The 10,693-nt window shown below is 46.9% G+C and overlaps 1 pseudogene; it reads right to left on the reverse strand.

The window, feature by feature from the left end:
- Window positions 1-848: 848 nt before the first annotated feature.
- LOC126250079 (5S ribosomal RNA) lies at window positions 849-966 on the reverse strand (annotated as a pseudogene).
- Window positions 967-10,693: the final 9,727 nt, after the last annotated feature.

The raw sequence follows: 10,693 nt of genomic DNA on the forward strand, positions 1-10,693 counted from the left end.
GAGTTTTGCTATTTGGGGAGCAAAATAACTGATGATGGTCGAAGTAGAGAGGATATAAAATGTAGACTGGCAATGGCAAGGAAAGCGTTTCTGAAGAAGAGAAATTTGTTAACATCGAGTATAGATTTAAGTGTCAGGAAGTCATTTCTGAAAGTATTTGTATGGAGTGTAGCCATGTATGGAAGTGAAACATGGACGGTAAATAGTTTGGACAAGAAGGGAATAGAAGCTTTCGAAATGTGGTGCTACAGAAGAATGCTGAAGATTAGATGGGTAGCTCACATAACTAATGAGGAGGTACTGAATAGGATTGGGGAGAAGAGGAGTTTGTGGCACAACTTGACCAGAAGAAGGGATCGTTTGGTAGGACATGTTCTGAGGCATCAAGGGATCACCAATTTAGTATTGGAGGGCAGCGTGGAGGGTAAAAATCGTAGGGGGAGACCAAGAGATGAATACTCTAAGCAGATTCAGAAGGATGTAGGTTGCAGTAGGTACTGGGAGATGAAGAAGCTTGCACAGGATAGAGTAGCATGGAGAGCTGCATCAAACCAGTCTCAGGACTGAAGACCACAACAACAACAACAACATCCCTTGGTTTGAGAACCATGAAGGAGAACTGCATGCATGGAAGCGATGCGGAGACATTAGAACTAAACTCCATCCGAACAGGCCACGAAGGCGCAACGGTACTGACCAGCCGCCCTGCCATCTTCAGCCCACAGGCGTCACTGGATGAGGTCAGCACACCGCTCTCCCGGCCGTAAGTCAGTTTCCGAGACCGGAGCCGCTACTTCTCAATCAAGGAGCTCCTCAGTTTGCCTCACAAGGGCCGAGTGCAGCCCGCTTGCCAACAGCACTCGGCAGACCCGATGGTCACCCAGCCAAGTGCTAGCCCAGCCCGACAGCGCTTAACTTCGGTGATCTGTCGGGAACCGGTGTCACCACTGCGGCAAGGCCGTTGGCACCGGAAGGTTATAGGAAAGTTATATAACAATAAGTTTTTCTGAATAAGCGGGCTTGGTAGTTCTCCACAGCGGGACCCTGCATGTCGGCGAACTTTATGTGGTCTGACACACCGCAGGCTCCGACTTGCTGAGTTTATATTCTGCTATACTAGTATTGATGGATCATTCAGTCGTTTCAACAGACTTTTCCATATGTACACGGAATGGGATATCTTCCCGACATTGCCAGTGATTCCTTTTTGTCCTCTTCTATTCAGAGACACTCTTTAATCTTTTTGCTTCGTTTGTAAATAGTCTTTACAACGTGTTTGCGCAAAATGTAACCGATTCTGGCCCTCGACCTGGGGACGAGGCCGTACGCGACAATTCTCCTTCCGACGAGTCACTTCTCTGAGTGCTATGTTTCGTAACACTTCTTATGCAAATGGTGGAGTGGAACGCGTCCGAGATGCTGCGGCTCAAATATTACTCCTGCGCGCTTTACAAGGGCATTAATCATTTCTCTTTTCTGGCTTTGGAAATGATTTGACAGTTTTTGCATGTACTGGTCCGTGTTTCTGGTTCTCACTATTCCTTGTAACAAGCACGTCTACAAAGGGTAGCTGTTGGTTCTTCTCTGCGTCCATACTAGATATCATGTTGGCGTGGAGACTATTCAGATGGCTTAGGAAATCACCGAGCTATTCCTCACCATGGCTTCACACGATTAAGGTGTATTGGACAGAACTCTGCCACACCTTAGGTTTACAAGTGTCAGTTAGACTGTCAGTGACCCAACTCCATCTGCTCTGCAGCAGAACAGGCGAGTACAGCGTTCGTTTGAGAATTATTTTTACGAGTTCCGAACAGGAGCGACTTATTTTCAGTTACCTGCGTGGTTACTAATTTAATTTTTAAATTTCTTCGGGAGACACACTCCGCCCATCCCAGAATTATCAAGAATTACAGGAACCATAAATTCGCCTTTGGCGTTGCTTACACGAACTATGCTTCAGCGTATAAAACAATGCCTGTCATCTAATGCTTCATCGTTCTGCAGTGTCTCAACCACACATAATACTCGTTGTGGTGTATCACCATCAACTCCCCTGTACCTCCCGGTACTTTCTCATGCACATGGTCGTTCTTCAGTTAGTAACACCTTAGCATTCGGTGTAACTTGGGACATAGAAACATTTGCAGGTGTTGTGCCCATTGGTAATAAATTTCCGCTAAGTGCAGCTGTACGCTACCAAAGATCAGTTTCGGCATGATACCTATTCGGGAAGTCAAGTCCAAGAATCGCGGAATATCCCTGTTCCATAGTTGGCAACGCTTCAGTGTGCTCACAAAATCCTTTAGTTATTATATTAAAGCTGAGCTGTGTTGTCCCTAATGATCCGACGTCATCATTTCCTATTCGACATAGCCTATATCTTTCAGTGTTTAGCCTCCTGCTGCCCACCAGAATAATGACCAACACATGTGCGCCAGTATCTGCCAGAAATTTGTTACCTGATTTGTAATAAGCCCATGTAGCAGCAATCCGTCTCTGCATACGTGATTGGTGAATGTATGGTGTAGGATTCTGGAGGACAGAATTATAGGCCCCTATTTCATCGAAGGAAATCTTCATGGTAGGAAGTACACCACACTGCTGCAAGAAACATTAGGTCTGTTATTGGAAGAAATACCTTTAGGAACAAGGAACAGAATGCGGTATCAACACGATGGGTGTCCGGCACATATTTTCGCTGATGGCTGGAAATGAGCTACAAAGACAATTCCCAAATGCCGGCCGGAGTGGCTGTGCGGTTCTAGGCGCTACAGTCTGGAACCGAGCGACCGCTACGGTCGCAGGTTCGAATCCTACCTCGGGCATGGATGTGTGTGATGTCCTTAGGTTAATTAGGTTTAATTAGTTCTAAGTTCTAGGCGACTGATGACCTCAGAAGTTAAGTCGCATAGTGCTCAGAGCCATTTGCACCAAGCCAATTCCCAAATCGTTCGATTGGACTCGGAGGAGATGTGTCGTGGCCGGCTCGTTCGCCAGACTTGACACCTCTGGATTTTTTTCTTGTGGGGATTCGTAAACGATATTGTTTATAGACGTTCCAACTACACCTGAAGATATGCGAGAGAGAATTGTCAGAGCATGCGCTTCGATAAATGCCTATGTGATAAGGAATACCACTCAGTCCATGACAAGCAGCACTGCATTGTTATCAATGGTCATAACTTCGAACACCTTCTGTAAATGGACGTTCATGCCACCTTTGTGAACTTCGTTGACCTCCAAAGACCTTACCGTTACACGACATTGGATTCGTCTCGATAGCGGCTATCAGAAAATAAGTATGAAACTATAGCATCACACTAAAAAAAAAAACAAAGTTGACCTTCATATCTCTGAAGCAACCCCACCTAGCAACAAAAAACCAACATCAGTAGTGGGACAAGGCGGGTGCGGCCCCACATTCTATTGTTGCCAAATTTATTCAAGATGGCGGCGATGATGTCATCCAGGATGGCAGTATGTGGACTTGTCAACAGCACATGACGTCATCCAAGATGGCGGATTTTGGCGGGAAGTTTGAATTTTGGCGGGAAGATAGGCCAATTGGGCTATGTCCACTAACCTAACCTTCCATAAACCAATTGGTCAAAAGTTCGAATTCCAACACAATAATCGGTCACATCTACGAAAAAAATGGTCTGATATAGGCCAATTGGCTCACATCCACTAACCTAAGTCCACTTCATCCTACGAATTCTCGCCAAGTTTGAATTTTGGCAGTCAGTTATGTTTTCGCTGCTAAGCTATGAAAATCGTGCCAAATGTAGTACACTTGTACTAACCTAAGTCACCTCCTGTCGATTGGGCAGGAAAAGTACTGAACTCTTTATTTCAAGCAGTACGGTTATCAATTATGCTCCAACAGACTTAGTACACATCATCGAGATGGCAACACCCAGTGCGCTCGCCATTGGGTCCAGACTCCAACTGACTTAGTTCAGATCACCACCAGCAGAGGAGGCTACCCCTGACGCCATCGGTCAACAGTAGCCCGTACGCACTCCACTGGTCCAGCGACCTCTCACGACACAGCCCTTGTTCGGACAGCGCCAAAGTTGTTTTGCTGGACAGTGGAATCTGCCCTGACATCACACAACTGCCAGTCCACCACGTCGCTTGCTCGACAAAGAACGCTCTCGGTAAGTTAACTGATCACGCACGTCTCATTATTCAACCCACATGGCTCGATTACCTAATCCAAGATCGTCGTGAAAACACACGGACGTATGCGTGAGCCATCGCTAGCGCCAAGCTACCTACCTCTGCAAGTCAATCTAACACAGTTCCCAACTCAAATCCCTATCTAGAAAAAAAAAATAACGACTTATATAGGTAAGAAAACGTGTTCACTATACTTTCTAGTTTCAACTACTTTTCAATGTCCAGACCGCCACCTCTTCCCAGGAATCGGCGCTGAGTTTGAATTCTGCCAGTAAAGAAAGGTCAATAGCGCTTTCGCTACCAACCTAAGGAAATTGGTGCAAAGAAAGCACACTGGTACTAACCTCAGCCACCTGACCACCACCTCTTCCTAGGAACTGGCGCCGAGTTTGAATTCTGCCAGTAAAGAAAGGTCACTTGCACTTCTGCCACCAACCTAAAAAAAATGTTGCAAACGAAGCTCACCATCACTAACGTACGGCTCCAAGACACAACTTCTTCCTAGGGGTTTCTGGTAAAAGGACTCAGCCTGCACTAGGGCCATGGATGGAGGAACTAATGTACTTTATTTAGGGATGGAGTATATGAATCACAGAACACACGCACTGACATGTCCCACAGCATACAGACCTGCAAACCACTCCTACATAACTCATTTATAATCATCTACAACACTCGCTTCCTAATTGAAAGCCATCAAAAATAACACATTGCACAGCATACAGAGATGCGAACCCTCGTAAATAATGCGAAACATTTACGTCCAAATAGCCAAACAACTCCCAATTTTCCGAAATAATTTCAGCGCAGACCTGCAAACTACTCCGAAATAATACAGCACAATCATGAGTAGACACGCTAAGTACTCGTAAACTATTCAGATAGTGCATATGATTGCCTACAGATGCGCTCCTGAAATAATGCAATCAACGCGCGCAAGCACAGTCCACAGCCCCCCCTGTCCATTGAGTACACAGCAGGTAGCGGTAAGTGACGTATACCTCAGATGTCAAACCGTGCATAGCCCCTGCTCGGCTTCCGTAAGCATGAGGTGGCGACACCTCCCATTCTACGTAACACCTGAGAAATTGCTATCCAAATACATGTTCACCTACACACACGTGCTAATGTGATCGGGCGGGAGCGCAACCGTAGCTGCAGCCGAACGCATGTCAAAGATGTGTGTAGGCGCCGTTAATGACCTGTCGTTTATTTACACAGTGCGCACTCCAAGCAGAGCCACCCGCATTCGGCATTCCTCTAAACCCTCACTCTATCTGCGGTCCGGCGAAGATGCTGCAGAATTCTGTTCCACAATAGCAGAACCTGCTCTCTCCTTAGCGATTCTAAAGGACGCTACGTCACGTTTGACACACGATTCAAAAAAAAAAAAAAAAGAAAAAAAAAAAAAAAAAAAAAAAAAAATGGTTCAAATGGCTCTGAGCACTATGGGACTCAACTGCTGGGGTCATTAGTCCCCTAGAACTTAGAACTAGTTAAACCTAACTAACCTAAGGACATCACAAACATCCATACCCGAGGCAGGATTCGAGCCTGCGACCGTAGCGGCCTTGCGGTTCCAGACTGCAGCGCCTTTAACCGCACGGCCACTTCGGCCGGCGACACACGCTTCACCGCGCTTAACTACATACTACCGCGAAGTGAGACAGCCGCATCTCGGGTCCCGCGCGTGTCGTCGAACACCAGTGAAAGTTGCATTCCAAGAATTGCTCACGCCAGTCTCATATGCCAGGCATCTCCAGGTGCCACTTGTGTTGACACACACACACACACACACACGCTTAACCGTATTTAACTACCCAGCATGGCTCTCGCCTCCCCGCGAAACGTTTGCGTGACGACTCGCCATGTAAAACATTCTTAACATTATTCTCACCTCACATCGCTCTTTAAAAAAAGAACACCCAGGTCAACCTCTCGGAAATTGTATAATGCCCCATAAATAGTTAACGCTCGCTTTATAGATGTCTCAGGCTGTGTGCACGGAAATTCTTCCCATAACAGAACCTGTTTACCAAAATATCGCCTAATCCAGTCTTCCTCCTGGACATAACGTGGTAGCCTTCCTGCTCGCAACATACGCAAATGTTCTCACCACTCCTATATCCCACCACAATCAGTCGAGCATTCTCATTAGCTCTTATCGAATTTACCAGTCGAATTACTAACGCAGTCGCTATCGAAGCACCATCCAACTTTTCTCTCTGCGGCACTCTCTTGTTATTTTACAAAGATTGCTAAATAGCACGGACAGTTTCCTCAATCTATACGCCGCCAACCTGTTCTTTCTTTCTACAGACGCTACACTCAGTAGTAATAAACTATTTTACACTGATCACCGCCGGCCGAAGTGGCCGCGCGGTTCTGGCGCTGCAGTCTGGAACCGCGGGACCGCTACGGTCGCAGGTTCGAATCCTGCCTCGGGCATGGATGTGTGTGATGTCCTTAGGTTAGTTAGGTTTAACTAGTTCTAAGTTCTAGGGGACTAATGACCTCAGCAGTTGAGTCCCATAGTGCTCAGAGCCATTTTTGAACTGATCACCATTTTTCACAGACAAAGTTGTGTACAGGTCATCAAATACAAACGATATTCGCAAGAAGATTGGACCGTAAAACCGGTCTCCAACCAGGGAATATATCACCGAGTAGCGTCAATTTTCGCCGTACTTCTCGATATCAAGAAGACCGCACTAGCCTCCCGATCGCTTACGCAACATAATGCCCAACATATACACTGTAAATTATTTCTCCACAAACACCAAACTTTAGCGATGTGCAGCGTGCTGTAAACTATTGACTAACTAGAAACAAGAGGAGTAAACTGATATTCGCACTCTTGAATACCGAAGTCGGTCATGTAACAGATTCGAGATGATCAATATTCTCTACAAACTAACTATGGTCTTTCCCACGTCTAGAGAACAGGCAAACGTGTGTCAAACACACCACAATCGATCTTCCCTCAACTAAATAAAGACACCAAATGTCCAGAAGCAGTCGATCGAACAATTTACATGGGAGGGAATAACGCTCCGCCGCAAACGCACCATCTTCTCAAAGTTACACTTGATCACGAAAGCCGCCCAGCACCTACTAAGTATTGGTTCGCTATTCATTCGTCTAGAAGATGGCAAAGTTAATTCTAATACATTCCTACACTCCAACAGGTCTCTGCATTCGGTAGACCACTACCATTAACAGAGGAACCCGAATCAATACCACCACAGACATTGCATAAATGGACACATTCCAGAAAACCCTTCACATATATTGTGGTGTCACCGCCAGACACCACACTTGCTAGGTGGTAGCTTAAATCGGCCGCGGTCCATTAGTACATGTCGGACCCGCGTGTCGCCACTGTCGGATCGCAAACCGAGCGCCACCACAAGGCAGGTCTCGAGAGACTGACTAGCACTCGCCCCAGTTGTACGACGACATTGCTAGCGACTACACTGATCGAAGCCTTTCTCTCATTTGCCGAGAGACAGTTAGAATAGCCTTCAGCTAAGTTAATGGCTACGACCTAGCAAGGCGCCATTAACCATTTGTAACGTTGCATGTACCTCAAGATAGAGTCTCACTTGTATCATCCAGAATGCTGTATACCAAAGGACAATATAAAAGTTAAGTGTTCTAGTAGCTACGTTCTTTTCTTTATCACATTCATTACGAATCCTGTTCCAGACTTAACGCCAGACGGCGTGAGTTGACGCGTGCCCTTTCGGCTACTTCACTGTGGACTGGCTGCCTTAACAGTCCACTACATTGGCGACGAGTCTAAAAAGGGACTTTAGCGTTCGTATTGCACTAATTTGTTTGTGTCATGGCTTCGCCACATTCTCCAGATGTACTGTCCGAATTTTATCGCTTGCAGAATCAGCAGACGCAGGCGTTATTGGATGCCCTGGGACAGCTCGTCCAGGGTCAACGTGCGCTGCAAAACGATGCGGCCGCCGCCGCGTCATCGCTACCGCAGCCACACCATGTTGTTGCACCTCAATTTAGGCCCTACGAGGCGGCCAACGAGACATGGCCGGAGTGGTCTCGACAATTTGGATTTCATCTCGCCGCCTACAGAATTCAAGGTAATGAGCGGCAGCCATTTTTGTTTTCGTGTGTAGGTGTGTCCACCTACCGTGTGATAGTGAAATTGTTTCCCCGGCGCGACGTAGCAACTCTGTCATACGAAGAAATTTTGTCTGCATTAGATGCCTATTTCAAGGAAACAGTCAATGTCGTTGCAAGAAGGTATACGTTCTTTCGTACAAAACGTACGGCCGGTCAGACTAATAGGGAGTGGGTTGCAACTTTGCAAGGACTTACTAGGGAGTGTGCATTTGAATGTGACTGTGGACTCCCTTATTCCGATACTATGGTACGTGATGCAATAGCACAGAACGTTTCTGATGTTCGCATAAGGGAACAGATTTTGAAACTAGTTAATCCCTCCCTTCAACAAGTGATAGACATATTGGATAGGCAAGACACACTTGACTTTGCTCAGGAATCATTTGCAACTTCGCCAGCCGTGTGTCACATTAACCGGCCCGCCGGGCCCGCTGCACGGAACGCTAACCTGCCCTCGCGCACGTCCGCGCAGCCACGTGTCCCGCGCAAGCAAACAAATGCGGTGAAATCATGCCCGCGGTGTGCAACTAGACATTCGCGTGACAATTGTCCGTCACGCCAAGCTATTTGCTTTTACTGTCATAAGAAAGGACATGTTCAAAGTGTTTGCCAGAAAAAGCTCAGATCAGACACTCACAACCATTCCAGGCCCTTTGCTTCGCGCCAGAATCGAATCAAGGACACACAGGCTCGGGAACCTTCGCCCATGGACATTCATGTAGTTAGTGCCACTCCGCCCAGTGTTCCTCTCGCTAACAGGGACTGTGTTCGTCCCACAAAGTGTGTGCGTCGCCTTCGACGCAAATCCCGTCACGTCGCACGTGATTCTGTACCAGTGTCTGTTCACGTTGCACAAAACAGTCGCTCTTGTCGTCAGCAGGACAATAAACTTTTTGTAGATTTGGACTTTGCCGGACAAGTGATACCGTTCCAGCTCGATACTGGAGCTGCAGTTTCATTGCTCAATCACGCCACGTACAAACAACTGGGCGCACCTCCGTTGCGTGCCGCAAATGTTCAGCTCAATAGTTATTCCGGACCAGCTATCCCTGTATTAGGACAGTGCACTCTTCTTGCCACATACAAGGGACAAACAAAACTTGTGTCTTTTTACGTTCTTCGTTCTTCTTCAGCAGTGAACTTGTTTGGTTTAGATTTATTTCAGTTGTTTAACTTGTCTATAGTCAATCAGGTCCTATCAGTGAACCAGACGGTGCCTTCAGCCAGTGTTTCTAGTCTATGTGAAGAATTTGCAGACATTTTTGCACTGGGCCTTGGTTGCGCTAAGAACTATGAAGCACATGTGGAACTGAAAGTAAACGCGCAACCGAGGTTTTTCAGAGCGCGCAATGTTCCCCACGCATTGCGTTCTGAGGTCGCCAACCGCTACGATATATTGTATCGGTCCACTGCTAAGCACGGCAACGCTGATGCGTTGTCCCGTTTGCCTGTTGCTGCGGATAAAGCATTCGATTCTTCCGACCTTGCTTGCATGTTCATTGATTCGGAAACCGATGACGTGGTCGAATCGTTTCTGATTGATTTTCGTCGTGTAGCTACAGCCACAGCTGCTGACCCTGTCCTTGCTACTGTTTTGCGTTTTGTTGCTACGCAATGGCCCTTGTCAAAGTCACGGATCGAGGATCCGTTGGTTCGCCGATTTTTTGCTGACAAGGAGAGACTTTTTGTACGACGTGGTGTTTTGTTGTTGCGTTCTGATAATGATCAGTCTAGGGTCGTGGTCCCACGATCGTTACAGTCCTCTGTCTTAAAGCTTCTCCACCAAGGACATTGGGGTATCGTGCGTACGAAACAATTTGCTCGTCAGCACTGTACTTGGTTCGGAATCGATGCTGTGATTACGAATATGTGCTCTTCTTACATGGCGTGTGCCGAACACCAATCCGCACCGCCGCGGAAATTCTTTGCATGGCCGAAAGCCGCTTCCCCTTGGCAACGCTTGCACATCGATTTTGCTGGTCCAGTCTGGAATGCTCGATGGTTGGTTGTGGTCGATTCTTTCAGTAATTTTCCATTTGTTGTCCGGATGTCTTCCACGACGTCATCTGCCACCATCCAAGCGTTATCTGCTATTTTTTGCATTGAAGGTATTCCGCAGACTATTGTTTCCGACAATGGCCCACAATTCATGTCCGCAGAATTTCAGTCATTCTGCAAGGCCAATGGCGTTCAACATCTGACATCCGCGCCGTTTTCGCCTCCGTCAAATGGTGCCGCTGAACGATTGGTCTGAACTTTCAAGTCACAGATGTTGAAGTTGAAAGAGTCGCATTCTCGGAAGGACGCATTATTGCTCTTTTTGTCCTCGTATCGCTCTCAGCCCCGCGATGGTCGC

Source organism: Schistocerca nitens, chromosome 3 (assembly GCF_023898315.1).
Source record: "Schistocerca nitens isolate TAMUIC-IGC-003100 chromosome 3, iqSchNite1.1, whole genome shotgun sequence".
Taxonomy (NCBI): Eukaryota; Metazoa; Arthropoda; class Insecta; order Orthoptera; family Acrididae; genus Schistocerca; species Schistocerca nitens.